Source organism: Mus musculus, chromosome 17 (assembly GCF_000001635.26).
Source record: "Mus musculus strain C57BL/6J chromosome 17, GRCm38.p6 C57BL/6J".
NCBI lineage: Eukaryota > Metazoa > Chordata > Mammalia > Rodentia > Muridae > Mus > Mus musculus.
In genome coordinates, this window is record NC_000083.6 from 87,948,672 (window position 1) to 87,959,158 (window position 10,487).

Here is a 10,487-nt window from a genome sequence, read left to right on the forward strand (position 1 = left end):
GTTTGAAATTGTAGGTTATAAACATTGCTATTTGTTTTTAGTTTATTGTAGCTAGGTATGATTGTATACACCTTTAACCCCAGCCCTTGGGAGGCAGAGGCAGACAGACCTCTGTGACTTTAAAGTCAGCCTGGCCTATAGAATGGGCTCTACGTCAGCCAAGGCTACATAGTGAGAACCTGTCTTAAAAACAAAACAAAAACAAACAACCTAAACAAATATGTATTTTTTATTTTATTTTGTATGCATGTGTGTATAACAGAAGTGAGGGGAGATAGAGAATTCAGATGTAACTGTGTCCCTGAGGTTTATTTGACAGCCTTACTTCTATACCCCGAGTTTGATCTCACATTTCTCTCTGGGACCAGGAAAATATAGGGGTGCTGGCTATTTCAGTAGGATGGGGTCCCAGGAGCCCAAACTGAAAGAGCCAAGTGGAGCTTTAGACGAACCGAGTCTCTGGGTTCACGGCCTGGCGAAGGCTGACCCCTGGTGGCTGCACGGAGCCTTGCAGCTGCAGCCTGCTTAACCTGGCTAGGGCTCTTGCAGACCAAGAGTGGTTGTGAGGAAGGAAGCCAGTAAATGAGGCGGGTTTCGAGCCACATGGTGCTTTTCCAAAGTCTCGGCTAGACAACAAGAGGCAAACATCGTAAACTCATATCACTAGCCTTAGGTAATTCAGGAGCAGTAAGGATGCAAGCCTGGTCCTTGGTCCTGTGAAGGCTCGATGCCCCAGTGTAGGGGAATGCCAGGGCCAGGAAGCGGGAGTGGGTGGGTTGGTGAGCAGGGGGTAAGGGATAGGGAGTTTTTGGAGGGGGAAACCAAGAAAGGGGATGATATGTGAAATGTAAATAAACTGGGCAGTGGTGGCGCACGCCTTTAATCCCAGCACTCGGGAGGCAGAGGCAGGCGGATTTCTGAGTTTGAGGACAGCCTGGTCTACAGAGTGAGTTCCAGGACAGCCAGGGCTACACAGAGAAACCCTGTCTAGAAACAAACAAACAAACAGGAAGGAAGGAAGAATCTAATTTTTAAAAAAGTGAATGTTCTAAACAGTATGAAAAACAAACAACAACAACACTGAAAGCCTGGGAAAGAGTGGGTGAGTTGGTTGGTCAGGTTGGTTTGGTTTGGAACTGCCTGCTTGTTTCTTGAGGCTATGTGTCTCTGTGTAACCATGGAAACCTCCAACTTAAAACTTTGCTGAGGTCTTCCGGTCTCAGGCGCTGCGGGAGCCGCGGGTTACCGTGCAGACGTGGCCAAGTCTAAGAACCACGGCACACACAACCAGTCCCGCAACTGGCACAGAAATGACATCAAGAAACCCCGGTCGCAAAGATACGAATCTCTTGAGGGGGTTGACCCCAAGTTCCTGAGGAACATGCGCATTGCCAAGAAGCACAACAGAAAGGCCTGGAGAAGATGCAGGCCAACAATGCAAAGGCAGTGAGTGCGCGCGCAGAGGCCAACAAGGCCCTCGTGAAGCCTCAGGCCATCAAGCCCAAGATGCCAAAGGGCCCCAGCCGCAAACTCAGCCATCGCCAGGGCTTTCATCGCTCACCCCAAGCTTGGGAAGCAGATTCGAAGCTACATGGCCAAGGGTCGTAAGCGCTGCCAACCAAAGCCCAAGGTTCAAACCAAGGCACAGGCCAACGCTCCAGCTAAGACCCAGGCTTCAGCTCCAGCCCAGGCCCCCAAAGGTGCCCAGGCCCCTGTGAAGGCCCCAGAGAAAAGGCTTCTGCCAGTGTGAAGACAGATGGACTGCTGTGACACACCTACCCACACACTATTTGCAAATGACCAGTGTCCTATGCTGCTTTTACAAATAAACTCAGGCAAGATCTGTTTAAAAACAACAACAAACAAAACAAAACAAAACAAAACAAAACCTTTGCTGAGGATGGTCTTGACCGATCCTCTGCCCAACCCCACCCCACCCTACCCCCAGTGCTGGGACTATACAAGTATGTCCCTCCATGCTCCGCTGTAGACTGAGGGATCTGGCATGCCTGTTATTCTGCGTCCATATATGACAGCCTTTCTCTTTAGGCATGGGGCAGGACACCTGGGATATGAGATGCACTCAGATCAGACAGCCTGACAGTACATTCTCAGGATACATTCCTACTGTTAAGAGATAGGTGATTGTACTCAGAAATGCCCACAGGTGCTATATCTTAGGATACTTCATTTTGAACCCCAACAGCTACAAGCACGGCCCACCTGAGTCTGCCTTGGGAGGCCGCTGAGGAGACAAATCACAAAGAGAGGTAAAGAAACATGTCTTATCTCCCCCCGCAGGCCTGAGGAGACTTACCTGCCGGCTCGCTCTTCAGAACTACAGAGGCCAGTCACTTATAAAGTCACTTGGGTGACTTTACAGAGCTCTCCCCACCATCCTTACAGACCCACTAGCTGCTTTCTCCCCCCCCCCCAGAAGTCAAGCCCCTCCACCCTGATGGCTCTCACAGAAACCTGGCAACCCAACTGTGCTAGGGCCAAGTTTCCCTCTTGGAGCTGCAAGCCCAAGACAAACTTGAATTATAAGTTTTCTCTATTTGAAGATGTATTTTTATTTGTGTAGGTGTCTATGTGTACTGTGTATGTATAAATACCATGATACGTCAGAATAGGAGGGCATTGGATCTTTGGCGACTGAGATTACCGGTGGTTATCAAAGTATCAAATTCTCACAATGAGAGCTGCTCAATGAAGGGTTCCCTGCAAGAGCAACAACTGCTGGTGACTGTTGGAGCCCTGTAACTTTAGTCTTTACAAAACCCGAAGGAGCCATTGGAGCCCCTGGGTAGACAGATGACTCTGAGTTGCCACCGTGTAGGTGCTGGGAATTGAACTAAGTATTCTCGTAGAGAAAAGCCAGTGCTCTTAACCACTGCACAACCCCTCCAGCTCCAACGTTACTCTTCTATAGTGCCTTTCTCTGAGACTACTAGCACATAGGCTAGGTTACATGATATGGGATGTGCTGCCTCACCCTCAAACCTATACAGAGAGAAATTCCCTTTGTGTTGTGGGGCCGAATGAAGGGTCTGTCAAGACAGCGGCCACACTGTCTGCAGAGACCAGCTCTCCTAATGAAGCTGGGTTTTGACCAGAAGCCTTGTTTTTTTCACTTCAGGCTGTGGGGCAAGTGGGGGATCTGGACTGGGCTTTATATCAACGTGACACAAGTTAGAGTCATCTGAGAAGGAGGAGCCTCATCTGAGAAAATGCTTGTTTAAAGATGGGGCTTTAAACAAGCCTGGAGGGCGTTTTCTTAATTAGTGATCACTGTGGGAGGACCCAGCCCACTGTGAGTGGGTCACTCCTAGGCTGTGGTCCTGATTTTTAGAAGAAAACACCCTCAACAAACAATGAGGTGTAATCCAGTAAGCAGAACTCCTTCATGGCTCAGCAACTGCTCCTGCCTGCAGGTTCCTGCCTTGTTTGTGTTCCCATCCTGATCTTTGATGATGAACAGTGATGTGGAGGACTAAGCCAAATAAATCCTTTCCTCCCCACGTTAGTTTGGTCATGGTCTTTTTTTCATAGCCATCACTACTCTAAAACAGAGGTCTAGGTGCTACGTGCTTTGCTGATGAAATGGAGTTCTAAGTTATCAAATTATCACAATGTTTGTCTACTTCAGATACACAGCAGCAAGACAAAAAGGTACATAGTGGCTACAGGCATCTCTATGAGCCTGGGGCCTCCATTCTGGACTGTTCCCATCAACTACTGGCTTCCTGCCTGGGCGGGGAAATCAGTATAGCTAACAGCCCCAGGAAGCACTTCGAATGGGCTGTACGCAAGGGAAATAACCAAGGTACAAAGAAATTACCCACGTATCACCTACCTACTGTCTAAGACACAAAACAACACCTACCTACTGTCTACAACCCCCACATCACCTACCTGATGTCTGCAAAACCCCACATCACTTACCGACTGTCTACAACAGCCCCACATCATCTACCTACTCTCTACAACTCCCACACACGTCACATACCTAATCCATACAGCCTCCCACATCACCTACCTACATCACTTACCTATTGTCTACAACCCAAACACATCACCTTCCTACTGTCTAAAAGCCCATATCACATACCTACTGACTACAACTCCACATACCTACTTACGGTCTACAACCCACACACATCACATACCTACTGTCTAAATAAAACACACCGACATCATCTACATACAGTCTACAATACCCACATCACCTACCTACTGTCTACAACCCCCACACCCACATCTCATGCCAACTGTCTACAACCCCTCACATATAACCTACCTACTGTCTACAATTTCCACACAAATCACCTACCTACTGTCTACAATTTCCACACACATCACCTACATACAGTCTACAACATACCCACATCACCTACCTACTCTCTAAAACCCCACACATCATATACCAACTATCTACAACTTCCACAAACATCACCTACCTACTGGCTAAAAGATCATCACCTACCTAATGTCTAAAGCACCTCCCACATCACCTACCTACTGTCTACAACCCACAAATCACCTACATATTGTCTACAATTCTCACAAACATCATGTAGCTACTGTCTACAACCCCACACATCACCTACCAAATGTACAAGTTGCCGTATCACCTACCTACTTACTATACAACCCCCTACATCACCTACCTATTGTCTCCAAAACCCCCATGACCTACCTACTTTCTCCAACCCCCCTTCACCTACCTACAGTCTACAACCCACCCACATCACCTACCTACTGTCTACAAACACCCCTCACACATCATCTACCTAATGTCTACACCCCCCCATATCACATAACCACTTCCTACAACCCCCCACACATATCAGCTTCCATCTCTATACCACATCTCCCACATCACCTACCTACTGTCTACTACCCCCACATCACTTATCTACTCTCTACAACCCCCCACATCACCCACCTACAGTGTACAACCCACACACATCCCCTACCTGCTGACTACAACCACAAACACATATCACCTACCTATTGTCTCTAACCATCCACACACATTACCTAACTCCTGTCTAAAAAGCCCATATCAGCTACCTACTGTCTACAAGCCAAATCATCATCTACCTACTCTCTATAACCCCTCCCCATCACCTACCTACTGGCTACAATCCCCGCAACACCTATCTACTGTTTATACTCCCTCACATCACCTACATACTGTCTACAACCCTACCACATCATCTACCTACTGTCTACAACCCCCCCACATCACCTACCTACTGTCTACAGCTCCTCCGACATCACCTACATACTGTATACAACCCCCAAATTAACTATGTACTGTCTACAATTCCCAAAAACATCACCTACCTACTGTCTACAATTCTCCCATATCACCTACCTACTTTCTACAACCCCCAAAGCCTACCTACTGACTACAAGCCCACATATCACCTGCCAAATATACAGGTTGCCACATGACCTACCTACTAAACAATCCCCCTACATCACCTACCTACTGTCTCCAAATCCTCCACATCACCTACCTATTATCTACAATCCTCCCATATCACCTACCTAACCCCCACATCACATAACTACTATCTACAATCCCTCCACATCACCTACCTACTGACTACAACACCCCACCTCACCTACCTACTGTCTATAACTCTCCTACACATAACCTACCTACTGTCTAAATCCCCCACTTTACCTACCGTCTACAACCCTACCATATCACCTACATACTGTCTACAACCCCCAATACCTACCTTCTGTCCACAATCCCCACCTCACCTCCCTACTGCCTACAACCCCCCACATCACCTACCTATTGTCCACAAATCCCACACACATCACCTACCTACTGCCTATAACCCCCCACATCACCTATCTGACCCGTCCAGCAGGTCCAGTTATTCGAGGATCTCGAGGGGACCTCCTCCTAATAACCAAATGGGGGGTAGAGAGAGACGAGGGTCTTGTACGAATAACGACACGGAAACCGTTCTGAAGTTGTATCAAGACCCCCATGTATTGAGAAAGGTCCAAGCTTTAAATGCACAAGCAAAAGGGGAAGTGCCTTTTAGCAGGAAGGATGGGGCAGTAGAATTGCACAAGGAAACGAGGAAGTACAGATACTTATCAGCGGGAGGGATGGGGCAATACAAGCAAAAGGAGAAGTACTTATGGGGGGGGCAATAGAAATTCTTTCTTTTGGCAGCTACACGGGGAAGCAGGAACTTGGTGGTATCAGGGTGTGGTCAGGATATCGGTGTTGACCTAGGGCTGGAACATCCCGTGGTTCTCGGAATCCATGTGTTGGTGACCCGCTTTTGACCCCCTTTTCTTCTCAGGGGGAGAGGCCCAATTCAGAGATCAGGACAATAGCGTTGCCTTAATGGCTCCCAACACCTATCTACTTGCTACAATCCCCCACATCACCTACCTACTGTCTACAACACCCACACACACATCACCAACCTACTGTCTACAGCCCCCATATCACTTACCTACTGTCTACAACCCCTAACATCACCTAACTACTGTCTGAACCCCTTCCACATCTACCACTTACTGCCTACAACCCTACTACATCACCTACCTACTGTCTACAACCCCAAACACACATAATCTCTATACTATCTACAACCCGCTTCATCACCTACCTACTTTGTACAACCCCCCCCACCTCACTTACCTACTGTCTACAACCCTCTTCATCACCTACATACTGTCTACAGCCCCCAAATTAACTATGTACCTTCTATAATTTCCAAAACATCACCTACCTACTGTCTACAACCCAAAACACACATAATCTCTATACTATCTACAACCCCCTTCATCACCTACCTACTTTGTACAACCCCCCACATCACCTACCTACTGTCTACAACCCTCTTCATCACCTCCCCTACTGCCTACAACCCCCCACATCACTTACCTACTGTCTACAACTTCAACACACATCACCTATCTACTCACTATAATTCCTTACATCACCTACATACTGTCTACAACACCCCCCCACATCACCTACCTACAGTCTGAACCCCTTCCATATTACCTACCTACTGCCTACAACCACCTACATTACCTACCTATTGTCTACAACCCCCACCTTACCTACCTACATCTACAACTCCCCCCACCTCACCTACCTACTGTCTACAATGCCCCATATTACCTATCTACTGTCTACAACCCCCAACATCACCTACCTACTGCCTGAAACCCTAGTATATCACCTGTCTACTGTCTACAACTCCCACTTCACCTACCTACAGAATACAACTTCTACAGCCATCACCTACCTACTGTCCTCCTATATCCCCCTCCCTCATCACCTACTTACTGTTTACAGCCCACACATCACCTATTTACTGTCTACAACTTCCACACCCATCACCTACCTACTGTTTACAACACACACACACACACACATCACTTACCTACTGTCTAAAACCCTTTCCAAACCACTATCTACTCTCTACAAGCCCAGACATCACCTACCACCTACCTCCTCCCAACACTCCCCCACATCACCTACCTACGGTCTACAATCCACCACACACACACACACACACACACACACACACACACACACACACACACACACACACCTTCTGACTGCAGTCGCATCGGTATCAATCTAGCCAATGGGCAAATGCCAAACTGCAGAGGCTGCCCCTGTGGAGGGGATCAATCATGCCTTACATCCTATCCATATGGTCTCTAAGTGATAAAACTCTTAGCATTTGACAGTGTCAAGGGAGGGTGAAACAACAGCATTTGCTTCCCAGAGGACTGCCTGATAGCCTGTCTCCACTCTTTAGGGACCCTTGCTCTGTAAGCGCAGAAACCTCTACACGGTAAGATTTGTGAGTTCCTTTGTTCTGTGGATTCCTGTTGGATCTCCTGGCCCCTTCCCCAGGCTGTGAGCACCAGGCTTTATGGAAGAGCCGGATTACCTAAAGTCCATCTCACCACATTGCTCCACTGAACCTGGAAAGAGTCTTTAATATTGAAAACAGAGAACTATATCAGTTTTCTTACTCTGACACCAATGCCTGGTGATAAATCACATCTGGTGCATTGGTTTCAATATCCCCTCCTCAAATCTGTTTGCTGAAGACATAATCCCTACAACAACAGTGTCAGAGACTTTGGGGGAAGGCATCGGGTCCTGAGGGCTCTGTCCTTGTGAGTAGGTTGATGAAAAAGAACGTAACACTTTGGCCAAGGCAGTGTGCATCTGCAGCGGGAGTATTGGGCAAAGCAAAATGGCATACATCTATGGCGGGAATATCACCTGAACCAGCGAGTTCAAGACCAGGTTGGGCAACATAGCAAAACTCCATCTTAAAAATGGGGACAGGTGGGGCTGGAGAGATGGCTCTGCAGCTAAGAGCACTGACTGCTCTTCTAGAGGTCCTGAGTTCAATTCCTAGAAACTACATGGTGACTCACAGCCATCTGTAATGGGATCCGATGTGTACTCACAGACATACAATAAATAAATCTTTTTTTTTTAAATGGGGGCAGGATTCAGCTCCTCATTTTCCTGCCAAATGACTTCACACACTCTCACTGTAATCTGGTAAATGTGGCAAGCAAGAGCCACACCACAGCCTGGTACTTGTTGAAATTTCCTCCACAAACCACTTAGTCCATTCAGTCTCACTCAGCTTCTCAGATTACAAATGAAACCCTGCCCAATTCTTCACCCTGATTCTTCACCCGACGCCTGTAACCCCATCCCTGGGAGAGCCCCTGTTCCCCTCTGAAACTCCAGAGCCTGGCTTTCACCCTCCATGTCTCTATCAGCATTCTCATTCTCTGTGTGCCTACCAGACCGGTGCATTCAGCTTTTCATATAGCATCTCAGAGACGCTCTAGTTTACAGATCCAAACCTCTTCAAACGCCGCCTGCAAACGAAGTTAATAAACCACATGGTTAGCCACGGTTGGTGGCACAGGACTTTAATTCCAGTACTCCGGAGACAGAGGCAGGTGAACCTCTGTGAGGTCAAGGCCAGGTTGTTCTACATAGTAAGTTACGGGACACCCCGGACCATATAGAGAGACCCTGTCTCAAAAACAAAACAAAACAACCAAACCACACAGTCAGGTAGTTACTGAATGACCTCATTCTCTGGTATCAAATACCTGACAAGAAGCTACCATTGAGAGGAGAGGTTGGCTGGAAGTCATGGTATTGAGAGAATATGGTCCATCATTGTGGGCATGTGTGTGGTTAGCTGTTGTCAAGTTGATGCAAACTTAGCTGTCTGTACCTAGGAAGAGAGTCTCAGTTGAAGAATTGCTTCCATCAGAGTGGCCTGTAGGCACATCTGTAGGGCATTTCTTTGGTTGCTAATTGATGGAGGAGGGCCTAGTCCACTGTGGGCAGCACCACTCCTAGGCATGTGGTCCTGAGTGATATGTGGGAGGAAGGTGAGCAGGCAAGAGGAAACAAGAGAGAAAACAGCATTCCTTGGTGGGCTCCACTTCAGTTCCTGACTTGGTTTCCCTCAGCGATGAGCTATATAACCTGTAAGTCAAATAATCCCTCTCCTCCTACAAGTTGCCTTTGGTCAATGTTTTATCACAGGCACAGAAAACCAAACTAAAAAAGTAAGACATGACAGTAGATGGCTCCTTAGGAGAAGGGGTATTAGGCAGCTACTTGCTCATATTTAGGTGGATCAGAAAGCAGAAAGGAGACAGGAAGTGAGGCCGGGACATAGACTGGAAGACCTACCCCTAGTTACTCTTCTGCGGCTGCGCTCCACCCTCCATAGTTTCTACAACCTCTCGAAACAGCGCCACCAGCTGGTGACTCGGGTTCACACACCTGCTGCCGATTGTATTTCTCCTGTGCTCTGAAAATCCTATTCTCCAGTGACCCGCTCCCCCAGCCTTCCAGGTAACTGGGACTACAGCCTTTGCTGGCTAGCTGCTAGCCTCCAGAGCTAACTTACATGGTTTGTGGTTTACATTGCAGGGGTAGCTACTTCCTAAAGCAAACCATCAAATTATTTTTACTTAGCTCCAATATAAGCCTGGGCTAGGACAGTGCTGTTTATTTCGTTTCTGAACACTACCAGTTATCTGAGAGACCTTAGCTAAATGCCTTTTCCTTTCTCAAATAACTATCAAATGATACTTACTCTGTGCTAGGTAGTTCTGAGCACGTTGTGGAGAGCCATTCACTGAGTTCTCCCAAGAACCCTTTGGGATGAGTACTGTTTATTATCTGTCCAATGGCAGTGTTTAGTGGGGAGGGGTATGCTGGGAACCCAGGCCTCATACATGCTAAGCATATGCTCTGCTACCTAACTGTACCCTAACTCCTAGAGCTGCCTCCTTCAGGCGCAGAAGGGTTTAGTCATCTGCACAAGGTCACGCTGCCAGTCATTCAGCCAGGGGTATCTAGAGGAACAGAAACAATAGGATTCATATGTATTATAAAGGGGTTTATTAAGTTGGTTTATATG